The following is a 10,499-nucleotide window of genomic DNA, read 5'->3' as shown; positions in this document are numbered from 1 at the left end:
AATGAAGCTGTATATGAAGCAGATGGAAACTTTTTTTTTTTGTTATGCATAATCAAAAGTATACCGCACAATATTTTTCTATTCTAGCTACAAATCACCTACCAACCAACCCACCAATAAGAGAATACCAATTAAACTTGCACTGACCAATTAGATCTGCATTAATTTTAGAGGGAAGAGTTCTTTCATTTCCGTTACGATTTTATTTGATATTTCTGAGATCTCCAAATGTGAGCGAAGAACGTTGGACTTCATTTCTGAACATTTAACTTGAAAGGGAAAACTTTTGATACATTATTATTGCAGTGTATTTTTCTCGATTAATTGAAATAGAAAGTGTTTTGCACTTGTAACTGCACCTATGTTCTGAAACGTACGGCACCAGCCAGATAAGGCAAATTTAATTCCTCTTTATTTCACACTTTCAGATTTTTTAGGTGAGTTCAAAAAAAAAGCGTTGTCATGTCTAAGTGGAGACAACGGTTTTTAAAGTTCGCAAAATTGTTCAAAGCTATTACCTTCTATTGCCTTCTAAAGTATAGTATAGTAGACCTGAACACGTTGGTCATCGTACCTTTTCGCAACCTTAAAACCCGTACACCATTTGTAGATCCTATCTCCATGACAATCATCGCCCTAAATTTCGTACACCAGTTGAAGTGGGGAGCAATTAAGCTTTCAGTTCAAGCTAAATAGAAACTCTTTCCACAATATTTAATTTCGAAAGAGTTACGAGCTTCTTTAGTCTCAGATATATTTATAACTGGTAGAACTTTTGCAGGGTATAATTTGCTCATTTCCTTTTGTATTATGCCCGCCACTATGGGACGGTTTTTTGTTTTTTTTTCCCACAATGTATATAACATCCAAAAGGAAGCTTCAGAGACCCTATAAACGGTATATATTCTTAATCAACGTGAAGTTCTGAATTGGCTAAGCTATCCGTCTGTGTGTTGTCGTTAATCAAAATTATAAAAATTAGAAGGTTGAAATTTTTTCCATTTATTTCACGAGGTATTCTCTACGCCCACGCTAAGTTACAAGCGATAAAATTTTATTTTTTTTACTTTTTTGAGCTTTTATGCTTAATTATTATAACACAAACAAGATAATCTTTAAAACTATTTTGTAAATTCCTCAAATATCTGCCTCAAAATGAATTAATTCTAAAATGAATATGGCAGACACTGCGATTAGTTTTTTCTTAACAATATCAGCGATATGGTCATCACATAAAAGAACTTGGGGAGTAGAATGCAAAAAACATAGTTTTGGGTTCGCGAAAATTCCACATGAAATATGAAAAAATTCAATTCTATGCTAACCAGAAGAAAGGGCTGCTAACAGAATTTAAGAAGAGCGAAATTAAAACACGATTTCAATATATATATATACGTATATCTATATACGCATATGTAAACGGAAGGCAACACATTTACAACAAGTAAAGTAGAATCTTGCAAAAATGTCCTTGCCTAGTTTGCTTATAGATAGAGATTTACACAAAAAGCATGCATGAAAATAAATATATGGTCGAAATCACCTTTCTCTCAGAAATATGTATTCAAACGCACTTACTTATGCCATACACGTAGGGATATGCGTATACACGAGTCAGGCCGCCCAACCGTTTATATTTTTAAGCAAGTACGAGGCGCTGAGCAAAAGTTTGAACCACTTATTTTAAACATATCTCCAAGGATTACAAAATTAAAACCTTGCAACACCGGTGCCATTATCGCGCTTAATTTGAGACTTTCTGATGTGTAACTGATGTAAATTTGAATCAAGAAGAGATTCTTAATCTATATATTGCAAAAGGACACATGAGATTTTGAATATATTAATGCTAGTATGATTGGTGAATATTTGAAGGGAAATCTCAAATTTTCCAAGAGAAACGTCGCAGTTATTTAGCAATAGATAACGTTTCACTCAACGTATTGAATGTCCGTTGTAATCCCTTTATAATTTAGGTTTAAGAATTATACAAATATTTGACAAGAAGGGCGTAAACTAAGCAGTCATGAAAAATCGTCGAGAAAAACCCGTTTAAATTTCCGTAATTGTTTACAATATTTTTATCATCAGTCCACAATCTCTCAAGATTACAAAACTGCCTCTTTCTATGCAGAAACACTGTTCCCTATCGTCTTTTCTCGAAGACTTTTTGCTGAAAGCTGCTGCCTCTATTGCATCTCTCGAAAAGAGAATCGCTTGTGCTAGACTTCATACATTGCGTTTACATTGAAATCAGCGAGAAAATGAGTACTTCTGTGGCCGCACTCGTAATCTACATGAAAATCTCCAACTCAAACTTTTGGCAGAACACCTTAACATCTCTCACCTTAGCGGCGGAGAAGGATGTATTAGTCCTAATCCGTTTGTTTTTATGTTAAACCATACCGTAAAGTGTCTCACAAGCTGACAATTAAAATAGGCTATATTAGCATAAAACATAATACTTGATTTCAAATCGTGTAAAGATAATAACAAAATCTTTAAAAAGCAAAAAAGTAAGAAAATTGTATTTGGCTGTGACCGAATCTTTCATGTTCACCGTCTTTGTCCCACACCGGACTAAAAATACAACGAAAAACTAAATTTTCGCACTCCATAATATTGCATAGGAGGATTATCTCCATTTTTGCCTGGAAAAAACACAGAAAGCAGTTTAGGATCCCACTCACTGTAACTAAAAAAATCTGTTGTTCATTCTTTCCAATACGATAAGAATAGGAACTCATACTTACATAGCAACAATAATTCTTAAAGGCAGTGCAAATTGAAAATCTAAAAATTTTATCTACATTTAGACTAACAAAAATTGTAAACTTTTAAAAAAGAATTATTTCCACGTCTCAAAATACAAAGAAATATAAATTACATGGAATTCAAAAGTTCATGAAATCGGCTTTATAAAGGTGTTTTATTTTTATCGTATCTGGCAAAAAATTTTAATAAATAAAAATAAATTTGGCATTTTCGTTTTGTTTTAATGAAAGCTAAATGGAATTTTTTAGCAAAACAAATTGAAATTTTTTCAACAAACTTTTCTTAAAATTATGAGAAATCCTCTTGTGGACATATTTAACATTATGTGTAGCGACATAAAACTACTGATAGAGCTTTCACTACAAGAATACTCGGGTATCAAAGAAGACCAAGTAAACGGCAGAACATTCTAAGAAAGTTGACACAAGCAAATTATAACAGAAATATATTGACAGTATTTAATCAATGAATAGTGGCCTTAAGCAAAATGGGGGATATACTAGATTTTCTATTTCATTTGTAACATCTAGACTGTAGATATCCTATAAAATATATTTTTATCAGAGTAAAATATCGAGTGTATTTCGTAACTAAAGGAAGACATAAGATTTTATGAGCTGGTTTTTATGGAATTGCTGTTATTGTCTTTTGCCTTTCAAAATGACGGAAAAACGGGGCAAATACCTCTACAATCACCCAACTCAGACACACCCGTATGCAAAGTTATTATTTGCAAATGTAATGTACTAATTGATGCAGTGTTCCTATCAATTGGTGATTGCAAGAAAAGCGATTTCAGCTGTTCACTTGATCGTATCGGAGAAGTTTCTAAAGAAATATTCGGCATCTAAAATATCCCGCACACAAACGTATTCTGATAAAAGGGGACATGTAATAATAATAAACAAGATTACAGATTTAACCCCTTGCATGGATTGAAATGACTTAGGAATTTAGGTTAATGAAACGCCTTAATAAATATCTAGGGGTTACAAGGTAATCAATCATTCCGTGAAAACTAGGATACGAGACTGCGTTAGACACTTCTATTACGTTTTATATAAGCGAACGACAAGATTACGGATAATTTTATTTTGTGTGTTTTGATTAAACGTTGCATTTACCAAAAAAACCAGTAAGCGTACAAGGAAAACATTAGAACACTTTCATTTCCTCTTTTACATCTTAAGCAGGTCTTTCCTGTCATGCCATTATTTATATTGTTTACGAATGAAACAAAAAAATAAATATAAAACGCTGATGATGTTTGTGACGATAAGTATACGTATGTAAAAAGGTGTGTTTTAGCATATGAAAGATGCTCAGTTAAATCCAGGATAAGTAAGAGTAGAATAATAACAACATAAATAAATTTGTGCATAAAACAATATTAAAATACGAACAAAATATAAAAAAAAAATCGGTGTGCGCTTTTGTGTAAACAAACAGATAAGTTGGTGATAAAATACACATATACTTGAGTAAAGCATTTGTAAGCATTTAATACATCGATCAATAATTTTCAGCACAAAGTAAGAAAAACATTTTGTTTCTTTGCAAAATTCGACTTTATTCACCAACATAGTCTTCCTTATAGGTAATACAATCGATTCAACGCGTCTTTAACGTTTTTATACCCTTTATCAAAATCTTTTTCCCTCAAGGGCATCCTTTTGAAATTTGAACACAGATAGCACCCGCAGGAACCCAGATTTGGCAGAGTGAGTACACTATCTTCTGGCATTCTTAGGATATCTATTTTCAAAACTGGTTGAAAGCTTTTTGTGTAACCAACACACATGGTTGAAATGATGTGTAATTTTGGGAGGCGTACTTAGACAATTTTAGCTTTCTAAAAATAATACGGATTTTTAGATATTTGAGATATTTATATGGTAGTCTGGGAATTATTGACTGACCATTTATACATGCATTGACCTAAGCTGTAGTCGTTTCATACCACAATGCTAAGAATATTATAAATTTAAACGGAAAATTTAAACGTAAACAATTTTATACACTTCTACTGACACCCACTTAAATGCAATTGCATTTCCCATTTCAGGGTATGCGCGCATTATATGTGCGTGTACATATGCAAGCAATGAAAAAATTTGTGTATGATTGGATTTTCTATACATTGCGGAAACGGAAACTAACTTGACAATATCATGTGCCATTTTAACTGAATTCGTGCAATATGTGCATAACACATGCGCAAACACAAGGACAACCGAATTTTTGTGCAAATAAACACACACAAAAACTCTAAGCTTACTTGCCAGTTTATGAAAAAGAGATTTTGTGTCGGTTTAAGAACAACAAAAACGAAGTCTCCTACAACAAACAGAAGCATATCAGAACATATGCAAGAGTAACAAGTTATTTTTTCATGTAACATATCGACAGTTCTTTGTTAGGTCGTAGAAAATGTTTTAAAAATTTTCACTATTATTTCTAATGATTGCTAAGTAAGATTCCCATTACCTTTTCCGTCTAATTTCTAATATAGTTTGGCAACTCTGCGTCGTGTTGTGGTCGCGTTTTTATTCAGTGCAAGAAATATTTTAATTTTTTAGTGTATTTCTTGCTTTTATTTTTTGCTTTAATCATGTTCAATTTTATAATTTCTCTAAAAGAATAAAGTGTTAATTTAACGTGTATGAATATTATATTCATTTATGTGAAAAAATCATTTTGGTTTTGTGTAAGCAAGAATTGAGCTCTTTGTAAAAAGTCTCTTTTTTTTGTCTGTTAATCTTTTGTTTACAGTTCTTTAGCTTTCGCTCTTTATTTACAGTGGGCAAGGTAGTGAGGTATTTGCTTTAATTCGCTGCCAATTTTTTAGTTTTTCTTTTTTCCCTTCATAAGCTACTTTTGTTGTTCCAATTGACATGGATTGCTTATTTACTCCATGTCGTGCGAAAACCGGCCCTGAATCTGAACGATTTATTTCTTGTTGGTTGTGTGATCACTTTGGACATGCAAAGTGTGCTGGTATTACCGGCCGTGCTGCTGATGCAGTCCTTGACCCTTCTAAAGGTTTACGATGGTCATGTCTTGACTGTAGAAAGCGGGACATTGATTTCTACAAACTCTTCACGGAGACGAGAAATTGTTTCTCAGATTTGAGCAAAAATCTCGGCTCTTTGTGGGAGAAGTTTGAATTAATCAAGGCTAGGTTTGATGAATGTCGGTATATTGCGCAGTCATCTTCCTCTCCAGCTAACAAAGTCTCAACGCGTAGCGTAGCGTGTGGTTTGTCACCTCCTAAGCCCGTTTCGTCGGTGCAAGTTACAGATTCCTTAAAATCTACAAAGAATGTTAACGTTTCTGCTACTGCTGAGTCGGTCGGTAACATAAAAGTTACAAAAAAGCCGGGAAGTCCTCCTGGCTTGAGCTATGCTGAAGTGGCAAGGGTATCTCCTCCCATAGATGTCACTCAATCTTCTCAGGCGTCATCGCCCAAAGCTAATAAGGGTAATAGTAAATTGTCCTCTCCTCCTCGCTGTTCCAGTGTAAATGCTGGTCGCCAAACTGAGCAGGTCGCACAAGCTGCTCCTACAAGTGTGGTTACCCCCTCTATATTTTCCCCAACTCATAACTCCCCATCCGTTAACCCTGCTGCTCCCAGTACTGATGACATATGCTTGAAGGCAGTTCCTCCCAGAAAGGCAATATTTGTGTCAAGACTGGCACCAAATACATCTGTTGAAAACATAAGGGGTTACCTGGCAGCGAAAGCTCCTTCTGTCAATTTAAAGCGAGTTAGTATTTTCAAACTGGGTCCTTCTCAATCTAGAGCTATCTCATCTTTTAAAATTCTATTTCCGACCGAAAATATGGATTTGATTTTAAATAAACCATTGTGGCCGGTTGGATCCTTAATTAAGGAATTTATCCCTCGGGACCGACCCCGTAATGCGAATGCAGTAGTTCTTTCTCCTTCAAAAAACTAAATATTTCTTCAGCCTCATTTTCTCCCATTTATCAAAATGTTAGGGGCCTAAATTCAAAAATTCGTTCTACCTTCCTAAATTCAGTGAGCACGGAGTTTTCCTGTTTGGTCTTCACTGAAACTTGGTTAAAGCCGGATCTACATTCGTCGGAACTTTTCCATAATTCGTTTCAAGTTTTCAGAAACGATCGCTTGTATCGCAATGGTGGTGGTGCTTTAATTGCCATTTCTTCGGCACTCCCCACCTATTCGTTTGAATTTCCAGCTACTCCCGATGTTGAATTTATCGCCATTAGAGCGAAATTTCCTAATAAACACTTATATGTGTCCTGCTCCTATATTCCCCCAAATTCGGATGTCTCTGTATATAAGAAACAGGCCGCCCTCATTTGTGAAATGGCCAAGCAATCTAAACCTACCGATATTGTCCTTGCGTTGGGTGACTTCAATTTGCCTCAAGTCACTTGGTGTTACAGTGATAGTTCTGGCTGTTTTATCCCTACCTCAACATCTGGTAGAGTCGTTGTGTTCTTTAATGAATTATTTGATCATAATTTAGTTCAATACAATGGTACCCCTAATTGTAATGGGAGATTTCTTGATCTCTGCTTTGCAAATTTTCCTGAGGTTTGCGTTAATCGTTGTCTTCCGTTTAGTTTACCTGAGGATCCATATCATCCAGCATTGGGGTTTTCCTTTCATTACAAGTATGTTGGTTCGTTGAACTTCTATAACGTTCAAAATTCAAATTTTTCATACCAACTTTATGATTTCCATAAAATCAATGTTTCTATACTAAAATCACATCTTTCTCATATTGTGCTCGATTTCTCAGAGGGAAGCATTGATAGCTTACTGTCGTCGTTCTACAATATATTAAATCAAGCTATTTCTGCATCCGTTCCGATCAAGCAGTCCCGTCCTCGAAGCAAGGGTCCCCCGTGGTTTAATAAAACAATTAAATACTACAAGAATAGCAAAAACAAGCTTTTCAAAAAATTTTCGAAAAGTGGTTCTTCTTTCGACTATTTCGCTTACTCTGTTGCAAGGCATAAATTTAATTCCCGTAACTGCCAATACTACTGCAGTTACCTTCAGTTTGTTAAATCCTCCTTGTTTGCTAACCCTAAATACTTTTTTAATTTCGTTAATTGCAAAAGAAAAATCTCCATAAATCCGTCGTTTGTGTCTTTTAATGGCTCCGAGTCCTCGGATGATTTTGAAACCTCAAATCTCTTTGTGGAATACTTCCGACAGAACTTGTCAACTGCCAATTTTGATTTACCGGTAAACTGTCCATATCCGATTTCTAATTCGATTTCAATTCCTAACTTTGTTATATCTGGAAATGACGTTTTTGAAGGATTGAGCTCTGTGAAATATAATTGTTCGCCTGGACCTGATGGGATCCCTTCATGTGTACTTATAACTTGTGCTGGCGAGCTTTGTGATGTTATCTCAAAGATTTTTAATAAATCTTTGAATTTAGGTGTTTCCCTTTGTGTTGGAGGACTTCTTTCCTTATTCCTGTTCACAAAAGTGGTAGTAGGCAACTTGTAGAGAACTACAGAGGCATTGCCAAGTTGAGTGTCTTACCTAAACTGTTCGAGCGAATTGTGGCTCAGCATATAGCCTTTTCCATGAAATTGTATATTTCTCCTTTCCAGCATGGTTTTAGAGTTTACTTCTCATGTTTTCAAGGCTTTTTCTAGTGGTTCTCGCACTGATGTCATTTGACTTTAGCAAAGCGTTTGATATGGTTAATCATAGACTACTTAGATTTAAACTCCAGACCTCTGGCTTTCTCTTCTTAGTGGAATGGTTAAGCTCTTATCTGCATGGTAGATCATTCAGGGTTTTGTTTAACCTCATTACCTCGGATGAATTCCCCGTGACGTCTGGCGTACCTCAAGGTATGCTGATGATGTGAAACTGTTTTCTTCTTTTTCCGTAGAATCGCAATCACATCATCTTCAAAGTGATTTGAACAATTTGGTTGCATGGTGCTCTCTCAATCTTCTGAAACTAAATCTAAATAAATGTAAGAAGCTTTCTTTCTTAAGAAGGAAGTCGTTCAGTACTCAATACTTCATTGATTCGCACAGGTTGGAAGACGTCAATTCGTTCATAGATTTAGGCGTTCTATTCGATTATAGGTTGAGTCCTCGTTAAGCAAAGCTAGGTCCGCGCTTGGTTTTATAAAGAGGTGGTCCAAAGAGCTTGATGATCCTTACATTACGAAAAGGCTTTACATGTGTTTGGTTAGACCTATACTTGAGTATGCCTCTGTTGTGTGGTCTCCTTCATATAGGTGCTACGTAGATTCAATTGAATCTATACAAAAGCAATTCTTGCTGTTTGCCCTTAGGAATTTGGGTTGGGACCCGATTTCCACTCTTCCACCCTATGAAAATAGGTTGCTTCTGTTATCCTTACCGTCACTCGAGAAACGTAGATTTGTTCTTGGGGTTTCCTTCTTAATCAAATTAATAAATGGTGCAATTGACTCGCCCGCATTACTTCGTGAGATAGGCTTTAATGCCCCTAACCGCTTCTCTCACTTTATGTTGATAAAGCTTAGTCAATGCAAATGTAATTTTACACTGTTTAACCCTCTCAGAGTTATTTGCAAGAACCTAAATGACGTCTGCCACTTATTCTCATTAACGGACTCTTTAAAGTCCCTTAAAACAACATTACTTAATACGCACGATTTACCTATGTCGTACTTAAACTGACTTAACCTTAAATATGTCATTATGAGTCGAAAATTAATTTGTTGTTAACAATTATCGGTTGCCAAGCTTATGCATGTTTGGGATGGCTTAGGGGTTCACTTGCAATTTGGTCCTGTATCGGTTGTGGGTGTGGCTCTATGCTAGTTGTGTACATGCTTTTTTTTTTTCCTCCTTATTTGTTTTATTGTACTTATACTAAGTTTTATTATTAATTAATTTTAAGATTTACTTTAAGAGTCAATTGAACTCGACTGCCATTTTGTTTTAGTTGAGTTTCTAGTATAAGTGGAATAAATAAATAAATAAATAAATATCCCCCCTCGCTTATGATTAGCGTAAAACTTGATTTACATAATTACAAGAACTATCTATAGAAAATTATTTACTAAGGTTAAAGAAGTTACAGATTTGTGATTTCACAATGCTTCACTCCATTGAGCGCAACAATACATTTGACCGGCTTCTTTTCTTCGAAAACGCAATTCAACTCTCTTGACTTGCCCCATGATGTTCAACATTTGAGGCATGTGTTCAAAATTCAGCGCAGTTAATTTTTCTGTCAAATTACTATTATGGGTCAATTTTCATCATAACATAATAAAGCTTGAAAGCTCTGCACTATAACAAAAAACAAAAATTTTCATGAAAATCGTTATATAGGGTAGAATAGAATTAATAGATCCGGTCGAAATTTTTCCCTCCAATTTAGAATGCCGAAAATTTATTACTTAGCCACTTTTGTCACAAAATTTTGAAAATTAAAATTTTTTCCATATAACCATTCCATTTGAAAATAGGGCATTATAAGGGGGGTCGTAAAAGTGGACCGATCCAAATCATTTTCAATAGCCTCCATCCTTGGGTCACTGTACCAAATTTTATCAAGGTATCTCAAAAGTTGCGACAAATTTACATGAATAGACATGAGACGAACAGACAAGCTTAGATCAAATCAGATTATGATTTTGAATCAATCGATACAATAGAAATTCTGCATGTTACATACGACCACACCAGCTTAACATACC

At 34.9% G+C, this 10,499-nt stretch overlaps 1 protein-coding gene across 1 annotated transcript in view; it reads right to left on the bottom strand.

The window, feature by feature from the left end:
• The window catches only part of LOC119641124 (tripeptidyl-peptidase 2), a 49,912-nt gene that overhangs the window by 5,890 nt on the left and 33,523 nt on the right, over positions 1–10,499 (bottom strand). The window lies entirely within an intron of this gene.

Source organism: Glossina fuscipes, unplaced genomic scaffold (genome assembly GCF_014805625.2).
Source record: "Glossina fuscipes isolate IAEA_lab_2018 unplaced genomic scaffold, Yale_Gfus_2 143, whole genome shotgun sequence".
NCBI classification, from domain to species: domain Eukaryota; kingdom Metazoa; phylum Arthropoda; class Insecta; order Diptera; family Glossinidae; genus Glossina; species Glossina fuscipes.
The sequence above is the reverse complement of the archived record's forward strand: the minus strand, read 5'-3'. Positions and strand labels throughout refer to the sequence as shown.